Here is a 13579-nt window from a genome sequence, read left to right on the forward strand (position 1 = left end):
CTCTTATCCCTCCCACCACATTTCCCCTGCTGGTGCTGTCTTTTAAAACAGTGTGGCGGGGTGGCAGCATGCTTCCTTGCCGCCGCCTCAGCAGAAGTGCCTGGTGCAAGTGCACACATCACATGCACGCACGACATGCACATGTGCATCAGGCACTTCCGGTCCAAGGAGCCACTGGGGCGGCAAGGAGGTACACTGCCACTCTGCCGGACCCTTTTAAAAGACAGCACCGGTTGGGAGAATGTGGTGGGAAGGTAAAGAGCATCCTCCCCCATCCTTAAAGATATTCCCCCAACACCACCTTCGAATCAGTAGGCACTGGATCCATGCACGTCCCTATTTCCTACTAGAGATATGTGATGGGTTGTCGTTGGAAACAGGATGCTTCTCTAGATGGACCCCTTGGTCTGATGCAATGGGGCTTGGTTAAGAAAGAGGAAGAGTGTAGTAGGTTCTGTATTGGCCTTTAGGTAGTTAGAAAAAATAAGTATGAATCTCAGAACTGTGTCTTTTAGGATGGATGCAGGAGATAGTTGTGGGGGAAGAATTCCTTTAGGGCAGGGCTGCACAACTTTGGCCCTCCTGCAGATGTTGGACTACAACTCCCATCCTCCCCAACCACAGTGGCACCAGTAGTTGGGGTGATGGGATTTGCAGTCCAACTATATCTGGAGGACCAAAGTTGGGCAGCTCTGCTGTAGGGTAAAAATAAGCTTGTGGGATTGGGTTTGCAGATACAAGGAGCAGTTGATTGTGCGGAAAGACTGACTTTGCAGAAGAGAGTTTTCCTCAAATATATGGGAGGGTTGGTGTCAGGATGTTTGAGGATAAGAACGGTAGATACTGTTCTCCTGTGGTGAGGAATAGGACTTTAAGTATGAAGGGAAGAATAATGGAGTGGGAGAGTTTTATTGCTCCCTGTGTGCAGTGCAGCTAAGGATCTGGTGAAGTAGGCCTTCAGAAAGGTGAGCATTTTTGGTGAGGGAAAGGTGAAAATTGAGGAAGAAACATCTGCAGGATGGAAATAGACAAAGTACTCTACTGCTGGAGCAGGAGATACACAAGTAGGAGGATTGCTTAGCATAAGAGAAGCATGTTGATGAGAATGTAAAAAATTAAGCGCAATGAACCTGTGGGAGTGTTTGTTCTGTGGGATATCTTTAAAGTACAGAAGGACCTGAAATTGGTACTGTTCCTTACAAAAAAGGACACCTAGCAAATGTAGAGGTAGTATTTAGTGTTGGAATTACCAGTGTATGTTTAGTGCAGTGCACTGTAGTTTTTTGCTTAGGTCTCCTATCAGTTGTCTGTGTTGATTCATTTTGCTAGACGTGACAGTGGACGATACAAACACTGCCCCATGTTGCTGTCTGCTTTTAGTATAGGCAGTCATCTAATGAAGCATGTAAGATGAATGTTTATGTATTAAGTGGGTGTGAGGGAGGGCAATACTAAAGTATATTGAATACTGAAGTTTCATTTAATTCCTTCAATGGTGGATGCTGATTAAAATGAAAAAAGAGATCACATGGAGAAGTATATTAAACTGGTTCCAGAGAAATGAGTTTTAAAATGTCCTTTGATGGAATTCTGGTAGATTTTTCTGCAATGCAAGTAACAGATACAGAATTGGCAAAACAATGCATAGAACACTATATAGGAAAGACCATGAGTCCAAGTTGCTGGGCAAGGATGTAGTTCCTTGGGTGGAGTGTAACCACAGATTACTTGGAGCATGTTTTTTATTTATTTTTGCATTTATATACCGCCTTTCATTAAAAAGATAACCCCAAGGCGGTTTACAAAAGTTAAAAACATACAATAAAAACACAATAAAAACATCATGTTAAAAGTACAAAAACATATAAAAACAGGCATAAAAACAACACAACAAATACAACAAATAGGAACACAGAGAAGCCGCAGTAGAAAACAATCATGTAAAAGCCTGGGTAAAAAGCCAAGTCTTTAAAAGCTTTCTAAAAGCCGTGATGGAGTCCGAGGAACGAATGGCCACTGGGAGAGCATTCCAGAGTCTGGGGGCAGCAACAGAGAAGGCCCTGTCCCGAGTGCACGACAACCGGGCCTCCCTCATTGTCGGCACCCGGAGCAGGGCCCCCTCAGATGTCCTCGTCCAGCGGGCAGCAACCCTTGGGAGCAGGCGGTCCCTCAAATACCATGCATGTGGTTTCATGTGGTTTCTTGGACAACTTCATGCATCCTGCAATCTTGCTGTCATAGATTTTCTTGCAGATGTTTACAGCTAAATATAATTAAATTGTCCAGGAGTCTTCAAGCATCCTGGGTATGTAGGTAGAACTCTAGTATTTCATTTTCAGTTTTGAGTCTCTGCACATCGCTACTGCATGGGAGATGACAATGGTAAATATCTCCTGTATTCTACCAAAGACAACCACAGGGCTCTATGGTTGTCAGGAGTCAACACCGACTTGGCAGCACACTTTAATTTACTTTACTTTTACTATATAATAAGTCTGTTTGCTGCAGGCATTAGGGAGCTGCTGCATTCCTAAGTCGTCTTAATTTGCATCTGTTGAATGTTTGACCAGATTCTAAGAAGTATGTGTTACTGTGGCACAAGTTGCTCTTTCCTTTCACTATCCCTAACCACTGGACTAAATTTGGTCCAAATGGATCAGGCAGTTCACAAGTTAGCCCATTTATGCCTCAAACATTTATGTGTCCACCAGTGTTCTCTCTAATTCTTTTTGTCTGTGTGCAGAATGAGTTTTGTTCTGGGTGGCAATATCAAGGCAGTTGTGCGTATATGCATTCAGAGAGGGACCTCCTTGATTAAACCTGAGCAGCTTCTAAAATTAACTGAGTGGACATCAAAAAACATGTGAACACACACACTCCTTAGAGCAGGGGTGGGGAACCTTGGCCCTCCAGCTGTTTTTGAACTACAACTCCCATCATCCTCAGCCACAATTATTATGCCTGGGGATGGTGGGAGTTGTAGTTCAAAAACAGCTGGAGGGCCAAGGTTCCCCATCCCTGCCTTAGAGGGAACACTGGTGTCCACCATCTTGAATTGGGGTGCATGACATCCCAAACGATCCACTTGAGTTGTCCCTATGTGTCTCTACGGTACCATATTTGGTCCAAATGGGTTCCCACTTGCACCTCATACATTCATGTGCCCACTATCTTGAATCAGGGTGGATGGTATCATTACAAACTATGCCCTTGATCTATGTGTCCCTACCAATGTTCCCGCTAACAGGGATTCCCAGATGTTGACTACAACTCCCATACTCCCCAAGCAAAGGCTATTGCAGCTGGGGATGCTGGGAGTTATAGTCAGCAGCATCTGAGAATCTCTGTTAGAGGAAACACTGGTCCCTATACCTGTAGCAAATAAGAACATAAGAACAGCCCTGCTGGATCAGGCTCAAGGCCCATCTAGTCCAGCATCCTGTTTCGCACAGTGGCCCACCAGATGCCGCTGGAAGCCACAGGCAGGAGTTGAGGGCATGTCCTCTCTCCTGCTGTGACTCCCCTGCAACTGGTATTCAGAGGCACACCCTTGAGGCTGGAGGTGGCCCACAGCCCTCTGACTAGTAGCCATTGATAGACCTCTCCTCCATGAAGTCATCCAAACCCCTCTTAAAGCCATCCAGGTTGTTGGCTGTCACCACATCCTGTGGCAGAGAGTTCCACAAGTGGATCACGCGTTGTGGTTAGGTGGTTCACAAGTTAGCCCAATTGTGCCTCAAATGTTCACTTGTCCACCATCTTGAATTGGGGTGGATGACATCACAAACCATGCCCTTGACGTGTCCCTATGTGTCACGTACTACAACTGTACCAGATTTGGTTCAAATTGGGTAGACAGTCCACAAGTTAGTCCATTTGCGCCTCAAACATTTACATGTCTGCCATCGTGAATTGGGGTGGATGACATAATTGCATACTGTACCATTAAGGTGTCCCTACAACTGTACCCAATTTGGTTCATATTGGTCCAGGCATTGCAAAATTGATAGTGGGGGACATACACATGGACAGACACACACACACGGAATGCCAGGTAATCTTATAAGCCTACTGGAAAGTAGGCTAAAAAAAAAGTTGTGTGCAGGAATACTCAAGTCTGCTTTCAGCAGGTTTTTTTAAAAAAATGTTCTCAAGTTTTCTTTTGAACAACAACTAGTGGTAATTGGATGGGGTTGTGCTCAGTGAACCTCGCCTGGCAGCATCAGGTTTCATTGCACAGCTGGTGGGATGATGCAGGCAAGAGGCAGAGATCCGTGTATCCCGATGTTGGCACCAAGTCAGGCTTACTCACTAAACAGGCATATATCAAAGCCTTTGGTTTTTTTGTTCTCTTCATTTCCCTCCCTCTTTGGGTGTTTTTTTTTTTTTTTGGTGAGAACTATATGGCCTCATCAGTGTAGGTCAGTAATGTTTCACTTCTGGGACACATTTTGGGCATGAAATAACTTGTTTCTGGCCCTTGCTGCGAAGTTGCAATATGTTCTGAATGACTCTCTATGGATGTGAAAGCTGAACTTTGAAGAAACAGAACAGAAAAAGTATTGACGCTTTTGAACTTTGGTGCTGGAGAAGACTTTTGAGGATACCATGGACAGCCAGGAAAACAAACAAATGGATCATAGAACAAATCAATCCAGAATTTTCACTGGAGGCACAAATGGCCAAGCTCAAACTATCATACTTCAGACACATTATGTGAAAACCCAGCTCCCTTGAGAAGTACATAATGCTGGAAAAACTTGAAGGAAAGGGAAGAAGAGGGCAACCAGCAGCAAGGTGAATGGAATTGATTACAATAGCAATGAAGGCACCACGGAGAGACCTTAATGGCCAAGTTGAAGACAGATCATCCTGGAGAGAATCTATGTGGTCGCTAAGAGTCGACACCAACTTGACAGCACTTAATCAAATCAATCAACCTATTATGATAGCAGACAATTATCTTACTAGATAATGAAAAGTGAGACCTAGATCTTCTGCCTTTGCTAAAATGTTTGTGTTTCAAAAATTCAGGTTAATCTCATGCAGCTCTCATACATCTTCTGATAATTTCTGAACAGAGATTAGATTCCAGACTTAATGAAGTAAATGTTGTAGAAAAAGGCAAAGAGAGCATTCAGGGGTATGCTGTTCATGAAAATTGAATCTCATCATTGTTCATTAGACTAAGGCTGCTCTTAAACATACTTACTAGGGAGTAAGCCCTACCACATTGAACTAGTTCCTCTTCAGTGTAGAGGAATGCCTTTAGAACTTATACATACTGCAAAAATATTTATTTCTATTTATAACCTATCCCCTACTGAAGGAAGAGGTTTGGAATAATGACACAGTTAGATTTTTTTTCTTCAAACCAAGCATTTGGTATGAAAATAAACAGAAACTCTGTTCATTGAATGTAATGGTTCTGATGTATAACCTTCCCTAATATTTCAAATGCAATGTGTCTGTTCTGATGCTTTCCAGTGATACATCTGAAAATCTTGAGGTATCTCTTAATTGAAGCCTTTTAAAGCTGTGCCAATTGTATATGTGATGGTCAATGCTTTTCCTAAAAATGTTTAAAAGGAGTGGTAGTTTATTCTTACTGGAAAAGGGCAACTTTTGGTCTTCACTAATATATGAGAACCCTGCATTCTTTGTGTCTTGGTGTTCTATTAACTTCTATACCTGAGAGTGTGAATGCAGTCAGCAGTTGATTATTACTTTTGGAGCTAAAATGAGTCACGGAGGGAGTTGGTTCTTGGCATAAACAGGTTAGTTAACTGGAATTACTTAGTCACAGCAACAGTTTCACACTTGGACTATTAGACAAGATGAGCCCTTTTCAGTTCACACTTGTTCCTCTTTGGATCCTTGACTTGTCTCTTCTGTTCTGTCATTCTGAGGGGTGTTTCTCTTCTTGTGAATGCAATCTTAGAGTTCACAAGGATGTCATAGGTTATCTACAACACTGAGTGCATGGCTGCTGGGAAATTTCTTTTCCTCAGAGATGGTTGACATTTAATAGCTGGGATTAAGCCATGTTGTTTCAATTTTTTTTTAAAGAGATAATTAATAACTATTTATGGACTTCATTAAATCAGGATTTATTGCTTGACCCTAGCCTTTAGAATGGTGTAGGCTAAAGAACAGTTTTTATCAACCATTATCTATATCCTATACTTAGACTAGATAATTTATTCCTAAAACCTGTTCATGGGATTTCTGTCAAGCCTTCAGTTGAAAGACTTGAAAGAAGGCTACTCCCCAGCTTTCCCAGGTAGTATGTTCAGTTAAAGTTGTGCCCTTTGCAATGTGCTACTTTTGTCCATCCCTTGCATACTGAGCCAGCATAGCGTAGTGTTAAGAGTGTTGGACTAGGACCAGGAAGACCTGAGTTCAAATCCCTATTCAACCATAAAACTCGCTGGGTGACTCTGGGCCAGTCATGCATCTCTCAGCCTAACCTACCTCACAGGTTGTAGTGAGGATAAAAATAAGTATGATCTCCTCGGAGGAAGAGCGGGATAAAAAGACATAAAGTCTCCCTTTCATAAGCAACCATGGCAGACCCTGCTTACCTTAGGGGACAAATCATGCTTGCTACCACAAGACCAGCTCTCCTCTGTTACAGGGAATACTGGTTGCCACATAAAGTTGCTTCCCAATCTTTCCTGCTGTTGCTAGCTGCATTGTCTATATTAACACTTGACAAAGTGTGTTTGCTTGAGTTGTCAAATGTGAAGAAGTGGTAGTGGCAAGAAAATCATTCCTATAGTACTAGTGTGGCATAACACAGCTAGTCCTGTATGTACCTGAGAGGGGTTGACTAGCTCTTGAGTCACAGTTTTATGTAATTTAGGGAATGGGTGTGGCTTTGCTTTCTCCTTGGAAGAGACAACTGGGAGGGTGAGGAACCCAAAGAATAGAAAAGGGATTAATCCTTTTGAAGGGAAAGAGTAGGAAATGAGGTTGTAGCTCAGTGGTAGAGCACATGTTTTGCATGTAAATGGTCCTAGGTTCAATCCCTGGTGCCTCTGGGTAGGGCTGGAAAAGACACCAATCAGAAATCCTGGGGAGCTTCTGCTGGTTGGTGTAAACACTACTGAGCTAGATGGTCTGTCTCAATATGAGGCAACTTCAGATTCTCAACAAGAGGCAAGCAGGAGCTTTCTTGCTAATAATGTTAAGGGTTTTTTTTTTTTTTTTTTTTGCTTGACTGTTTCTGTGATTGGGAACTTTGTTTTAAAAAACTAAACATTTTCTCAGATAAAAAGGCAAAGTCAAAACCCACCAACTTTGGCATGATAGGCAGGTTACAGAGTAGAGCTCATAAAGGGCATTATGTGTGGAATCTGAGTATAATATCAACAAAGAATATTATGCAATGATATCAGACCAAAATCCCTTATGCTTCTCAGGAAAGCATTTAACCAATGAGTCATTGTTCACCAACAGGATAAATGAGAACCAGTTGAATAAGAGCCTGAGTTGGCTTGCTTTTTCGAGGCATGGATTTGTGTTGTCAGGTTAGTGCCAAGGACCACATTCACCTATTCTTTGCTCTTCCATTGGCAGGTTATTACTAACTTTGCTGCAAGTAATAAGACTGTAAGTGTCATGTGCAGTACATTATTTTATTAAACTGAATATGTTTCCAAAATGAACTTATAAGATTGTGATCCCACCATATGTGGAAATGGGTCCATTGAGTCAGCTTTGTACATCTGTACAGTTTTTTTAACTAAAGAAACGATACACCATATTTGGGTTTATAGCTGATTTTTGAATCCAAGATAACCATGTGGTAGCCAGCTTGGTGTAGTGGTTAGAGTGCTGGACTAGGACCAGGGAGACCTGAGTTCAAATCCCCATTGAGCCATGATACTTGCTGGGTGATTCTGGGCCAGTCACTTCTTTCTCAGCCTAACCTACTTCACATGGTTGTTGTGAACTTAACTATGTACACGGCTCTGAGTTCCTTGGAGGAAGAGTGGAATATAAATGTTAAAAAATAAAATAAATAACTGCAGACCATCTACCAAAACTAGATTACACTGACATTTCTTTTCTAGTTGACTACACCCTACACATCCTTACTAATTACATTGCGGGATAGTGGCATTTATGAGCAACTTCATCAAGTGGAAGAGCAACTTTCTCTAAAAATAAACTGGATGCTGGACAGATGATGGGAATGCCGTGTTTGTTCCAGTGTTTAAAAATTCCCACCACTTTGGGGTCTAGTTGACCTTGTCTATACTTCTGTGATAGAAAGTATCTTGTGATGGGACAGTTTGGCACAATTTAGTTATTGTGCAACATTATCTGCTTCTATATTGTGCAGTAATATCAATGTTCATTTAATAAGGTGAAAGAAAAACAAGCCAAATGTGGGATGGTTTAGGAACGATATGTATCGTTTAATACATACTAAAATCACTTTAACTAGCTTTTAAAACCGCAGTAGATAAAAATCAGTGCTTTAAAAAAATCTAAATTGGATTTTTAAAGAAGTTGTTAAATAACCTGGTTAAAAATTATCCAAATGTAATCATACACACCAAAATCTAAAACTGGACCTGTTACCCCAGGGCAGGCCTCTTTAAATACCAAGGCTTACCTTTGGAATGGGTGGAAATTAGTCACCTTGCCTTAGCATCAGATATAAAACCCTGCAGTCTCCCAAGTGACACTGCTGGAGCAACACTCTCCCTTTGCAAGTACCCTACCCAGCTCTTGCAGTGCCAAGTGAGCTGAGTGTGAGTTTGACAGCTTGCTCTGGGAGTTATCCTAGGCCTGAGGCATTCCTGGGCCTTGTTCATTAAGGAGATCATGGTGCAGCTTGAATCAGGATAAGTAGGTAATTTGTGGGAAAGAATAGGGGTAAAATTTCAGTAATAAATCTGAATGTGACTGTGGAAACATTCTATTCTTCTGGAAACTTCGTTCCCTCTTCTTGTAATATCACAGTAAGTATGTGGTCATGACCCCTGTTAGGACCATACTAGTCCTAATAAGTACTTCAAAAATTGAAAGGGGGATAGATAAACTGAGGCAATTTTAATAAATGTCATGTGCAAAAATGGGAGAAAAATTCCACTTTTCCTCCCACCACCTTGTTAGTAAGAACAAAAAGAAATTTCAAAGCAAGCTAAGCTTTTATCTCAGAAGAATAATCATGAGATGTCCTAAACTAATACAGTAGTAGTTTGCAGGTATATTACAAGGCAAATTAATTAAGAGAAATTAAATTCCAGGTCTCTTGTAGTTAGAAATGTCAAGGAATGATACTTGCCCTTAAGCTATTATTGATAATAAAATATTTTAATTTAATGCTCCTTAAAAGGTAATGCTCCCCCACCTCCCAGGAGTGCACATCCCTACTCAGAACTAAGTCCTGTTGATTTAAATGGAACCTATTCCCTAATAAATGCCTAGAATTGCAACCTTGGTTGATTAGAAAAGTTTTGCAACTATTTTGTATTTTGCTTACTGTTTGACTCTTCTCCCTGCCCCCCTACCACCACCGCAAGCTTTCCTCTTAAATTTATGATAAAAGGTCCAATGTGTTACACTATGCAGTACTGCCCCCATCTCCCTTTTGCCTGTTTGGGTAAAATTTACAGCAACTGAAATGCATGCTAACACAAACATAGCTGAAAACAGGTTGCAGTAAAATTCCCTTACGAGAAGTGACATTTATTGGAAATGAAGAGTATAAAGGAATTCTAAGGGGCATAGAGGGCTAGGGAAGAATAGGTACTGAGAAGTTGATGAGAGAAACATTGATCATATTAATAAGTACTTCAATGAATGTGGTTGGGCAGAGAGTGGAAAAGAAACTTTCATGAGCTGAATTTAACTACAAAGATATCATTTGAATTCGACATTAAATTCTATTCCAATCTTCAGTTGAAACATTTCAAACACTGCTAAGATCATGTTAGCTGCAGTTATTAAACATAATTTTCCAATTAAAACAATCTTAGTTTTAAATATTAAAACCTAATAAAGGAGACTTCTTTGGGAGGAGCAGATGGATTTCTTAGCATGAAGAACAGAGACTGTTGCCTCTGACCTGAACAGGAACACAAAGTATCCCAAAATTGGAATCTTCTCCAGGCAGATGGGTGTCTGCTACAAATTTGGTTCAGGTTTTTCCTCAATAGTAATAGGTACCTGTATTACCTTGGGCATATTCTTTTCCTAGTTTCTGCAAGAGAGCCAGTTTTGATGAAAAAAATCTGTATTTTTTAAAATGAAAAAATCTGTATTATGAATATGCCTAAAATGTACTGCCACAAAGGTGCAAAAATACTTTGTAGCTGTGGTACCTTTTTAATTTATAGTAATTTGAGTTGGTCAAGTAGTATTTTAGCTTCTGCATTGCATTGAATTTTCTGGCAGGCTTGCAAGGGCTTGACTGTGTGTGTGTGTGTGTGTGTGTGTGTGTGTGTGTGTGTGTGTGTGCTGCATGCATACCACCTGCAGAATAGGATTGATCTGGTCTATTATCTTTCATCCCCATATTTTGCTCTCAACATGTTCATAGAATATAAGTAGGAGTTTTGATTAATATTCATGATGATATCTTTGACCTAGCTTCGTTCTTACGATATTAAACAATTAAACTCCAATTTAAATAAAATCTAGTTTCTTTGATTATTTTTTTAAAATCATCAATTTTTATCAGCCCTGGAACAAAACTACAGAACAAACACCAGCATTCTCGTTGGATGTATACTTTATTGTTTGCTGGGACTTATTACACATGGATAATGACATAAATAGGACAGATAATCTTTTATAACACTTTTTGTAGTGATTATTGAGATGGGGTAGGCAACATTTAGACTGAGGGAAAGCATCTCATTTTTTGCTAAACACAATCATCACAGCAAATAATTTTTAAATTCAACTACAGTTCAGTCTTTAGTCATTACTAGCAATAACAATTGCAAGGGGTGTGTGTTCAGAACTTGACACTTGTGCTTTCTGTAACTTTTAATTAATTTAAGGATTCTCATGAAATGGAGAATGAGAATGAAAATATCTGCCATTTGTAAACCTCTGCAAAGAACAAATAAGTCCTATTGTACAAGTTAAGTCACCTTAAGTGGCACAGCAGGGAATTGCTTGACTAAGAAGCAGAAGATTGCTGGTTCAGATCCCCGCTGGTATTATATCGGGCAGCAGTGATATAAGAAGGTGCTGACAGGCATCATCTCACACTGCGCGGGAGGAGGCAATGGTAAACCCCTCCTGTATTCTACCAAATAAAACCACAGGACTCTGTGGGTGCCAGGAGTCAAAATCTACTTGACAGCACACTTTATCTTTATTGTACAAGTTGGCATGCTTTTATTATTCATCTCTATCACTTCCCTAACCGTTTCTCCCACTAAAATGCTTGTTCTGGAATGTAGTAAGCCATGTGGAGGAATGCATGGAAAGTTGCACATATTCAGGGTCTGATGTCTTTCCTAACTAGCATTAATAATTGATTTGTAACTTTCCATGTAAGTTTTGTATCTGATTGCATTTTCTCCACTTTGCCAGGTTTTAAATTATATAGTGATTTTTTACTTCTAAAGTGTATCCATATAAGGAATTGTATTTGTTAAAGGAGCAGCAGTACAATAGAATATTTAAATTTAGGAATTAAAAACATTAAGTAGGCTTCTCAAATGGAGTGCCCCCCCCAGTCTGTTAAAGTGGTCCATATAACAGTGGGAGCAGTGCCCCGTGGCAAGAAAACCCCAGGTAGAGCTATGTGTTCCACATTGGAACCTAGTTTACCATCTTACACTCTACTACAGATATTTTTAAAAATATGTACTTGTTGCAATTATAACACCACATAGCTTTATATATAGCACCATTAAAAACTGGACATACTTCCTTGGAAACCTGTATTAAACACCTGCTGCTTGTAAGTAGCAGGTACATATTAGCCAATCCAAAACCATTCAAGCTCAGACAGTCCTTGACCCTTCTGCCAACCCAAATCCTCCAAAAAGAAGTTAGAGAAACTGAATGTTCTATAGTGATATACAGTGATAGACCCGAGTTCAAATCCCCATTCAGCCATGATACTAGCTGGGTGACTCTGGGCCAGTCACTTCTCTCTCAGCCTAACCTACTTCACAGGGTTGTTGTGAGGAGCAACTCAAGTATGTAGTACACCACTCTGGGCTCCTTGGAGGAAGAGCAGGATATAAATGTAAAAAATAAATAATAAATATATATAAGGATAACATCTCCCTTACCAGGCTCCCTGCTAGAGTATCAGACCATATTGAATGTGTGTACTTAAGTTTGGGGACCAAGGATAGATTGGGACTTCTATTGGTGTACTGATTGGTGTACCTGCCCAAAGGAATCCCTTACTGAACTCACAGACTTGGTCGCGGAACTTGCATTGGAGTCTCATAGACTTTTGGTACTGGGAGACTTCAATGTTCATTTCGGGACCAGTTTGTCCAGGGCAGCTCAGGAGTTCATAGTGGCCATGACAACTATGGGCCTATCCCAAGCGGTCTCTGGATCAACGCATATTGCAGGTCACACGCTTGATTTGGTCTTTTACTCTGATCAGGGTGGTGTTCCGTGGGTGGGGACTCCTGTGAGATCCCCCTTGTCATGGACAGACCACCATCTGGTTAAGGTTTGACTTTCAACCACTTCCCACCTCTGCAGGGGTGAGAGGCCTATTAGAATGGTCCACCCGAAGAGGTTATTGGATCCAGTAGGATTCCAAGAAGACTTGGAGGGATTCAATGTTGGCTCTGCTGTTGATCCTGTTAATGCCCTGGTTGAGAATTGCAACAACTTGCTCTCCAGGGCAGTAGACACAATTGCTCCTAAGCATCTTCTCCAACTCACTTCAGAATTGGCCCCTTTGTATACGGAAGATCTACGGGGGATTAAGCAGCAAGGTAGGCGACTGGCGCGCAAGTGGAAAAAGACTTGACTCGAATCTGACAGATTACGACATGGAGCACATTTAAAGATCTATGTTCAGGCAATACGTGCGGCAAAGAAGCGGTTCTTTTCTGCCCGCATTGCCTCTGTGAGTTCACATCCAGCTGAGTTGTTCAGGGTTGTGAGGGGACTAGTATCTGCCTGCCCCCCCCCCCCCGAAACAGAATTTGGAGTCATCAGTTACCCACTGTGATGTGTTTAAAGAATTTTCTGATGATTAAATATCTCGGATTCGGGCCGACGTAGATGGAGACTCCACAGTTAATTTAATGTCTGAACTGGAGGTGTCCAACTATTCCTCTTATGTGATTCGACTGGATCGGTTTCAGTTTGTGACTCTTGAGGATGTGGACAAGCTGCTTGGGGCGATGAGGCCTACCACTTGTTCACTTGACCCTTGTCCAACATGGCTTGTTCAGTCTAGCAGGGAGGCTGTTGTAGGCAGCCTGGTGGAAATCATAAATGCTTCTCTGAGGGAGGGCAGGATGCCTCCTTGTCTTAAGAAGGCAATTATTAGACCTCTTCTAAAGAAGCCTGCATTAGGTCCTTCAGAGTTGAGCAAATATAGGCCTGTTTCCAATCTCCCATG

General features: G+C 41.2%; 1 protein-coding gene across 1 annotated transcript in view; it reads left to right on the plus strand.

Annotated features, from left to right (window-relative positions):
• The window catches only part of PRKCI (protein kinase C iota), a 60956-nt gene that overhangs the window by 1079 nt on the left and 46298 nt on the right, over positions 1-13579 (plus strand). The gene's annotated exons all lie outside the window — the stretch shown is intronic.

This window comes from Hemicordylus capensis, chromosome 3 (genome assembly GCF_027244095.1).
Source record: "Hemicordylus capensis ecotype Gifberg chromosome 3, rHemCap1.1.pri, whole genome shotgun sequence".
NCBI lineage: Eukaryota > Metazoa > Chordata > Lepidosauria > Squamata > Cordylidae > Hemicordylus > Hemicordylus capensis.